Source organism: Macrobrachium nipponense, chromosome 2 (assembly GCF_015104395.2).
Source record: "Macrobrachium nipponense isolate FS-2020 chromosome 2, ASM1510439v2, whole genome shotgun sequence".
Classification (NCBI taxonomy): domain Eukaryota; kingdom Metazoa; phylum Arthropoda; class Malacostraca; order Decapoda; family Palaemonidae; genus Macrobrachium; species Macrobrachium nipponense.
In genome coordinates this window covers 102,855,395-102,865,394 of record NC_087201.1, presented here as the reverse complement: position 1 = coordinate 102,865,394, position 10,000 = coordinate 102,855,395, and the positions used below count along the sequence as shown (strand labels likewise).

The 10,000-nt window shown below is 39.8% G+C and overlaps 1 protein-coding gene across 3 annotated transcripts in view; it reads right to left on the bottom strand.

Moving 5' to 3' along the window:
* LOC135220863 (FGFR1 oncogene partner 2 homolog) overlaps positions 1–10,000 on the bottom strand; it is a 58,743-nt gene that overhangs the window by 35,992 nt on the left and 12,751 nt on the right. Inside the window, exon 1 of one of the 3 annotated variants that reach the window (XM_064258438.1) lies at positions 291–346. The exons of 1 other annotated variant lie outside the window; for it this stretch is intronic. The gene's annotated coding sequence lies outside the window, so the exon portion shown is untranslated. Of the gene's footprint in view, positions 1–290; positions 347–10,000 lie in introns of those variants that run through there. One more of the 3 variants, XM_064258437.1, reaches the window with a different exon arrangement.

The following is a 10,000-nucleotide window of genomic DNA, read 5'->3' as shown; positions in this document are numbered from 1 at the left end:
CGACAAAATATTTTAGTTGAATCAATCTACACATCAACTAAGAATTCCGTTAACTTCTTTTTTTTTTCCTGGGAAGTTCGCATGCAAAATAATGCTTACTGTACATTAATAACCCACCAGACAATGTTAATCGGCAACACTTGATACTTTCTACTCATAAAGCTAAGAGAGATTTAAGAATTTAATCATTTCAAAAGACAAACCACGTATTAATATTCCCTCAGAATAAAACCAATCTACACAACCAAGACCATTTAGTCTTGCGTTGAAATCGAATTACAATCACGTACAAAGAACGAGCACACAACCACTCTCAACACTGGCAACACATAGACTACACCACATTACTTATGGTGATCAGAACTGACCTTCGGTTACCAACTACCAATTTCTAGAAATTTTTACACGAAGCGCATTTCCAGCGAGGTTGAAAGCCAAACCATTTTGTTAGCTCAATGCATTACCATTACATTTCATTTAACACGCTGTTATTCAACTCCAATTTTCCTCCAAGAAAAATGGTTTCACCAACACCTAAAAAGAACACTTTGCTCGTAAAATGAGACAACGTTCCCTTTAAAATCTTGCCTTAAGGGTTAGTTACCGAGTGCCTCTCTCCCGGAGATCCCGCCTCTCTTCTCTTCTCTCAAAAAGACCATCGCAGCATTATCCTATCGAGTTCCAGACGTTACCATATTTGTAAAGCATATCTCATTATCCGTGTTATATTCACACAAAGGAAAATGGCCGGAGAGAGAGAGAGAGAGAGAGAGAGAGAGAGAGAGAGAGAGAGAGAGAGAGAGAGAGAGAGCAGATTCGTGAAGTCTGAGGACGGACGAGTGTATATCTCTCACGTGTCATTACGATACCTTGACATCCCCAACACATTAATCTCTCTCTCTCCAAACACACACACACACACCACACACTATATATATATATATATATATATACTATATATATATATAATATATATATATATACTATATATATATATAAAATATAATATATATAGATATATAGATATATACATTATCACTAACATTATTTGTGTGTGTGTATGTGAATCCTGCAGGAAAAATAAATGGCATAAATTCGTAGATGAGGCGCTTTCGTCTTTTAATAAGACATTGTCGAGGCACAATATTAAAGAACGAAAGCGCTCAGCTACGAATTTCTGCCTACTATTTTTACTGTGGTATTCGCTTATATCATAAAGTCACGTGCATCTAACTGTGACTTTTAAGATAGATAGATAGATATATATATATATATATATTATATATTATAATATAATATATATAATATATATATATATATATATATGATATATAAACATATATATATATGCAAAACTACTTCATGGGAAGCCACATTAATACAATAATAAGCCGTCAATATGAGTAGCAGCTAAAGAAACGATGGGTTAAAAATAAGGCACGAAACTTAATATAAAGGAGAAAGAACAACGGCAAACTACAAGAAGTTATAGTGTTTGGAAATCGTTTTCAATAGAAGGTGTCTACGTAATGCACCGCAGTTATTTGTGCGGAACAACCAGTCACTATCAAAGTCAATAGCGTGCAATACAACGTCATTCAGTCCACATATACATCGTACACGGCTAATGATTTTGAGTGACCGTACTGGCCATCAGTTACCATTGCGTTTTCAAGGGAGAGCCAATCACAGGAACAAAAAGTGCGTATACGCAACTTAACAGTTTTTTACTGGTGTGAGATGAGGGCAATTTTTTTCTTTAGTTCACGAATTAATACGTAAATACCCCAACAACAAAAAACAATTCATAGATACAAAACACACACACAGATAATATATATATATATATATATATATATATATATATATATATATGTGTGTGTGTGTATATATTTCTGGGTCTAAATTATTCATACAAAACAAATGAAAGCATTGGCCGGGGTCCTTTGGAATAGTTAAAGCACGAGACTGGAATTTCCAGTTCATTCCAGATAAGTCCTCTACTCTTAACATATCTTAATTTTACTACAGTCGCTCTAATAGTTTAAGGTTTTTTTCCACCGTCTCAGTGGTCTCAGCGCATTGGAATGATGACAGTTACAGAGGAGGAATAAACCGGATTTGACAACTACTGCTGTGACTGACCTGAATCTTAATTTCTATGGAAGTTCAGCTAGAAATAGTCTTTGGCCAAGAGGCTCTGAATACATAAATAAATTAAGTACTTGATGATCTTGGACAATGAAACAACGGGAACTAAATAGGAATCCAATCTAGCAAAAGATTCTTAGCTCACGTATGTGATATATATAAGGAAGCGTCCTCCTACTTTCAATATTGAACGTCACATTTGGACGCAATGAAAGACTTACCCGATAGGCTATCAATACCGACAATTTATTATGTTCCATGTGCTGAAAAAAGTGCAGTGACATAAAAGTCAAGAATTACCGAAAAGATACTTTTTGTGGGAAAGCAGAGAGAGAGAGAGAGAGAGAGAGAGAGAGAGAGAGAGAGAGAGAGAGAGAGAGAGAGAGAGAGAGAGAGAGAGAGAGAGGCGTAAAACCAAGGTTACTTCAGCGCAAAAGTGACCACGTGACCTGGTGCTTACGGAAGAAAATGGTGGACGAAGACTTGTGTATAACTTGGTCACTCCCTAGTTATGTTCTAGCAGATGGCAGGCTACAAAAAATCCTGACAGAGTTGCAGATGTAGTACACTTCAAGCTGCAAATCAAGGTTTAAATTACTTCACTGACAAAATAATATGGGGATACACAAGGAGAATTTCAGAAATTTCGGAATTTTTCTGGATTCCTACACGCTTACCTATTTTAACAGAGAATGTTCCCCTTTCATTCGGAGTGACTACACAAAGTTTCTACAACTATTTCCATAATAACTACCATATATATAATTACAGGCAATTTGTTACACGACAAGATGAGCTATAACTTGATCAAAATCACAGAGGTACAAGTAAAAACTCCAGAGTGGAGGGACTAATTACTTGGTCTGGTTGCTCTCTAAAGTGTGGATGAGGTGGAGTTGCGGGATCATTATTCTTGAACTTTCTTCCCACCCCTGTCCTTGAGACTCAATTTCCCCCTAATTTCCATACTCTTCCCTTCCCTTCCCTCTCTCGCTCTCTCTAATTTCCTTTGAAGTAAGGCCTCAAAATGTCTTTAAACTGTCACCTCCACCAGTCTCAAAGTATAATAATACTGAATGAAATCGATACATGAGCCCTACTGACACGCGACCAATCTTCTCTCCGAGATCATTCAGACTGAAGGAAAGAATGCTACACACACCAGTATGGGTCACGGAAAGGTAGACAACTCTAGCAATTCTCTCCCAAGAAAATATGTTTGTGGAATATCATTGCTCCAGGTGGCTATGATGTCTAGTGTGAAAGTCGCAGAAAAGGCCCCAAGGTCAGTGAACTCTGTGCCATCTCAAGGTTCTTACCAAGTGGTGTATGAATGTCAGATATGAAGTCCATCTTTTATACAACCTTACACGTCAACAGTTACAGCCAAGGATAAAAGTTTGGCCGAAGTCTACGGAATTTGAAGAAATGATTTCACGTCTTTGCAGTCCGTCCATGTGAAAAAGTTAAGTATATCTTAGTTTTACCAGACCACTGAGCTGATGGACAGCTCTCCTAAAGGGCTGGCCCGAAGGATCAGATATGTTTACGTAGCTAGGAACCAATTGGTCACCTAGTAACGAGACCCACAGCTTATTGTGGGATGCAAACCACACTATATCGAGAAATGATTTCTATCACTAGAAATAAATTCCTCTGATTCCGCGTTGGCCGAGCTGGGACTCGAACTTCGGACCACCGGACTGGCAGCCGAGCACGAAAACCACTCGTCCAACGTGGAACTTCGTCTATGTGAAGAAAAGACAAGATAGGTAGGAGCACACTAACGGACATCCAGACAGAACATACACACACACTACAGATTCATCATAGAGCTTGAAGGATGAACTGATACAGCGCCCAGAATGGAGACACAAGGAGTCGCAGACACTCAAAACTGCGAAATGTTGTAGTCCTTCAAAACTTGTCGAAGGGGGTCTCTCAAACACAGACAGAATACTGCTAAAGTAATTCCTGTTCCCTACTAACCACGACACCCACATTTCTATAAAAGAACTCCGACCGACACAATGTTGAAGACGATGCCATTATGCCTCATGAAATGGTAGACAACTCCCACAATATTAGTTCAAACCAAAAACATCTGAGAAACAAAGTGCCACGTTGGCCCATGTTTTTACCTTACAAGTCGTGGTCAAGGTAGCAAGGTTAACTATCGTGGTGTCATGAGAAAGGGCTTCGTTAGTGGAGTGTGCATGCTAAATACAATTTGTTTCTTGACAGGTTTGAAAGTATGGCCAAGGTGAAGGTCTGGAAGATATTTGCACCCATAATTTTACCTTGTGGCAGTGTTCTTCCATAACAGTAGCATAACAAGGCAAGAGCAGACGACTCACTCAATCCACACCTGTGCCTGATTGTCTACTGCTGTTACAAGTTTGAATGGAACCCTTTCAACCGAGTAGTAGAAATTGTGGTGTAAGGGAACTGTGACAGATACTTAGACATACGGACGGACTGACAGAATTCTGTAGCGGGAACCAACACGCAAACATCTCTAGAAATAATAATAATAATAATAATAATAATAATAATAAAGCCGGTCTGTGGAAAGAGCACTTCCTAACACCAATCATCCGACAAAATAGAGATTCGATCTAATTTACCTTAATTACTCAAATTCCGACGGAGGGCCATGAAATAAAGGCGTCAGTTCCGAGGTTCTCTTGAGGGACAGACAATGAATGATTAGTAGGGAAGCTTTTGGAACAGGAGTGTTAATTGGCAATACGAGACTTTTAATACGGTCTGAATCCAAATAAACATTTTACCCCCCCCCCCCCCCCCCCACAACACACAAAAGCATTAGCTTCTGATTAGCAAAAACAAAATAGTGATAACGACGACTTATTGATCGAACATATTGCCGTTTAAAAATGATGGGAATCGACGTCGAATACATAACTGTCCAGAGAAAATTTTCTGGTGAAACCACTTTTACTCATTATAACATTCATTCAATGAATTATAACAATGATTGAGTCACTACTCATCGGTTCATATCCACCTCCATAACACCGCCGGAAAGAGAGTTCCACACTGAAGGAATGCAAGACTTTGGCATGCTGCCGCCTGGAAAGAGCAGCACGCCAGAAGTACATCAGCGACAGAAGCCAAAAATGCCACAGACAGAGTTCCCAACTGAAATCGATCTCATGAAAGATGACCACACCAGCACGATGCCTTCAGACGAACGATGGTATAAGAGGCTGCTGCTGTTACTGCTGGATTCCACACAAACGGCCAGAACACAAAGGCCCAACTAGATCTCCGACATGAATTACAAGCAACTTTCAGCTGTCTGGTGGCACCTGACATTTCTATTTTCTTTCAAGTGCTAAGAAAAGCAGAACACTGTGTCAGCAAATCCAGAATCGTTTGAATACGATCTTACGTACACATGGATATGCGCATTTTCCACAGAAAATGTCAAGATAAACACTTTAGACAAATGCTTGCTGTAAAGAAAAGTACTTAAAAGATTCTACGATCAAATGACCAACTTGCTGTACATGCAGGTCAATGAGATTTTTAAGTTACTAACTAATGCAGTCACAGAGTCATCCTCGGTACACATAAAAATGTCCGAGTTACTAAATGGCTTTACGCTCCCTTGCCAATAACTGTCAAAAAAGTATCCGCAGAGAAGCCTTGTCTTATGTAACCACAAGTAGGCTGGTGACAAAGAAACACTCCGAGATTCTTTGCAACACTCGTGGGCGTTCTTGGTCTATAAGTGCTCATTTATCAAATTTTCACGATTCCGTCGCTTGAAAGATTTACGGGCGAAACGAAGAAACATTCACCATTCTTGGGTGGTTCCAGCACGAATCAGAAAATATAGATTTTTACTTAATAACAAGATAACCGCAGAAAACAGCCTCCTTGAGTGGGGGGGGGGGGGTTGCTTTATTACATTTTCTTCAATATTTTCACTTCATGTCTTGTAAAACAACACGGTCCATGAATGATGCTAAAGGTACAGGAAAGAAAAGCAAACACCGATTCCTCATAAGTTATCAGAGTCACTCTCTCTAACTCATATAATACACACACATATTTTATAGGAAGATATATATATATATATATATATATAGATATATATATATATATATAATATATATAATATATATATATATATATAGTATACATAATAAATAATATATATATATATATATGATATATATTATATATATATAAGTATAAATAGTAATACTATTATATAATAGTATAATATATAATATATATATAATATATATATTACTTACTACTTATACTAATATATATATTAATATATATATATATACTCATAGAACAAGGACTACAGTTACTGCTGCATTCATCCCAAAATTGTAATCATGGCTGACTCTGATGTACACCATTAACCACTTCTTACACCCACAGAAAAGTTTCCTCAGCATTGCATCAATCAAACTCTTTAACTCAGGCCGCGCTAATCTCGCAGATCCCCCCCCCCCCCCCCCAATCATCCCCCCGGCTTGCTGGATACTTCCAGTTGCTCTTTCAAACCATTTACCCAGTACGTTCTAGGTCTTCCTCTCCTCCCTCCGAATTTTATCCACTCGTGGCCAAACTATCCCAAAACACACTAAATCCTCTGCTTTCGTAATTCCGAAAATACTATTTAAACAGTTCAACGCAACAGCTTCAACCTTTTAAAAGTACTTACAGAGGAGGTTGAAAGTCCCAAAACCCTGTATAAACTCCACTTACCACACGTACATATTTGCTGCTGGGTCGACTGGTGGGTGTAGGCCGATGCGAACAACAGACTTAAGCATACTAGTGCAAATTCAGCATGTTAAACGCGAGTGGGGTCACTGAAATGTCAGATGCATAATTTGGTTTCATCAATCGTAGGGCGCCACATTACTTCGTCGGGACCCTTCAGCTTTCAATTAAACGGCAGGACGCTCAGCATTTGGACAAAGCTGGTTTACTTAAGTCCTTTCAGTTATCTTTATCTTAGTTTTCCATCGACTTACCTAACGCCCACAACAGACTAGTACTACCAACTTTGTACCCAATTAATTCACTACCTACGCTGACAGATCAGTATCGCCTAAAACCTTTCTTTCCTCAGAATCGAATTGGGGTGTCCTAGCTGTGTATCACGAGGCCAGAGAGAGAGAGAAGAGAGAGAGAGAGAGAGAGAGAGAGAGAGAGAGAGAGAGAGCATCTGTAAGGAACATAAATGATCAGTACAAACCGCTTCCTAGCGCCTCAGTGGCGTGGTTGATATGGTGTTTGCGTTCCCCCTAGGTGGTCGCGGGTTTGATTCTCGGCCATTCCACTGAGGAGTGAGAGATGTGTATTTCTGGTGATAGAAGTTCACTCTCGACGTGGTTCGGAAGTCACGTAAAGCCGTTGGTCCCGTTGCTGAATAACCACTGGTTCCATGCAACGTGAAAGCACAATACAAACAAACAAACAAACCGCATCCAAAACTATTGGAGAGGCCATGAGAACCTAAAATCATTAAATGAATTTAACGATTTGAGGTTGAAAGGAGGACAGACCACAGAATCCAAACCTCACACTCAACACCACCCATTTGGCACGAGGAAACCTGAAGCTGTCACCTCACAAAAGCAGAGACACGTAGCAAGTGAAGTTTTTTTTTTTTTTCTTCATAACGGTCAATTCCATGTTGTTACCTTTCATAAAACAAGCCATATAGTAAACATAAAGTTATTTACTTGAAGATTAACAGTTATCAATAATCAGAGGAATCTCAGACATCATCGCGACGAATCAACAAAGCCTAATCGGAAACGCGTGACCACACACACACACACACACAAAGCACAACCGAGCGCAATCTAACAAGTGAGCATTGAAAGCCCGTACAACGCGCGATGTCGTCGATTAGAGAACAGCGAGGGATTACTACCAATTACCACAATTCACAGAATTCTCGTCAATCCTGGTTGGTGCAGCACCTACGGGAATCATTAGGATAAGTTCCATGTGGAATTACACGTCACAGCCTGGGTATGGGCAACAGTCATTTTGGAGATAACTGATGCCAAACGGTTCCGATTAACGTAGCCAGGAACATATTCCTCCCAGCAGGATGACCCAGTTGCCTTCAAAAAGATCACGTCTCGTGTGTGTACCCTCCTCCTAATGACATTAGGGTCTAATATGGCTTCTCTCTCTCTCTCTCTCTCTCTCTCTCTCTCTCTCTCTCTCTCTCTCTCTCTCTCTCTCTCTCTCTCTCTCTCTCTCTCTCTCTCTGTGGGTAGCGAAAAGCAGGCAGCGACCTTCCCCATTCGTATGCAATACCCGATTCCCTTTTTTGGTCCCGTGACATTCCATTTACGTCAACACAGACAAAAACGACAAAAGGAATAAAAACTGACGTAAAAGTTGTGCATGAAAGCTGTTTGTGATTTCACTTCATAAGAAAAACAAATAAAAATGATTTCTTTTGTTTTCCGCATAGAGCCGCTAAAAATATCACAAAAGGTGATCACTTCGTTGGTACTATGTTAACAAGCACGGGTACACATACGAGAGACTGAATTAAATACAACTACATGGGAAGGGTATAAAAGTGTGTGAGAGAGAGAGAGAGAGAGAGAGAGAGAGAGGGAGGAGAGAGAGAGAGCGGAGAGAGAGAGAGGAGAGAGAGAGAGAGGAGAGAGAGAGAGTTACCTGCTGAAAGCAATAGCATTGCACCTTGGCTCATCCTGCAGGATATATACATGGACGTTTCATTTTTCATTATATACCTTGTGTATAGTGAACTGTTAATATGGAATAAAGAAGATATCACATAGGTCAAAGGGCGGCCCTTGAACATCAATTATGCAGCGAAGGTTGAAGGAAAGCATCCCTGGGAGTTAGGGTGACTTGAAGGGTTACAAAAATTTGGTTTAGAGGAATGCGACGGAAAATTTGGGATGAGGACCTCCTTCATTTCACATAAGTATAACATTTCAACAGAGTTCGTGTCTAGGCTGGATGCTGCTATGTTCATCCCTTGGAGTCTCTCGATAAGGGTGATCGGGCGAGTTTTCTGCATTTTGTGAAATACTTACCAGTCCCAAACGAAGCTCCTCTCAGCTAAAGTTTGTGGAAAGCAGAGGCCACATTGGTGAGCAAAAGTCACCACCATTATGTCTATAAGGTGGTGAGATCTCATTTTGGAAAATGTTCTCAGCATCCATGAAGACTGCTGACCATCATTCGCTGTGATTCAGTCTACATAATTTGACCATATTTGCTCGTCACTGATGAAGTGTCTTTGACTTGAATTTCCCGTTTGGATCAAAATTGCGAGTGAAATTTGAGGATCTCTTACCATAGGGTGTTCAACTTGAAAATAACGCCTGTTTCTGAAACCCCAACGAAAAGATACTATTTTTATTGATGCCGAAACGGTTCGCTATTTCCTCGAGTCTCATGTGAGACAGACTTGAGACACGTCAGCAAATACGGGTATAAATGATCCTACAAAACTGATATTATGTCACTTAAGATGATGAGGATAACCGGACCAGGAATATTCCTCGTGGAACTGTGAATGCTACACCATTAGCTTACTATGTGATGCGTTCGAGTTGAAAGAAAATGAAGTACCCAGGCTCCTACCTATTCACCCATTCACTTCTCGTTGAGCTCTGCCTAACATGGAATGCCCAATTTTATCGAGAGTTTTAACAAAGTCAAGATAGTGTTGACATCTGCCTCATTTTTGTATTCTGATGACTGACCCCATTTGATTGATCTGCTGGATCCAACTGCGGGAGAGGAGGATCCTTATCTGTTAAGATATTTAAATCAGCTTTTTTGCAGACTA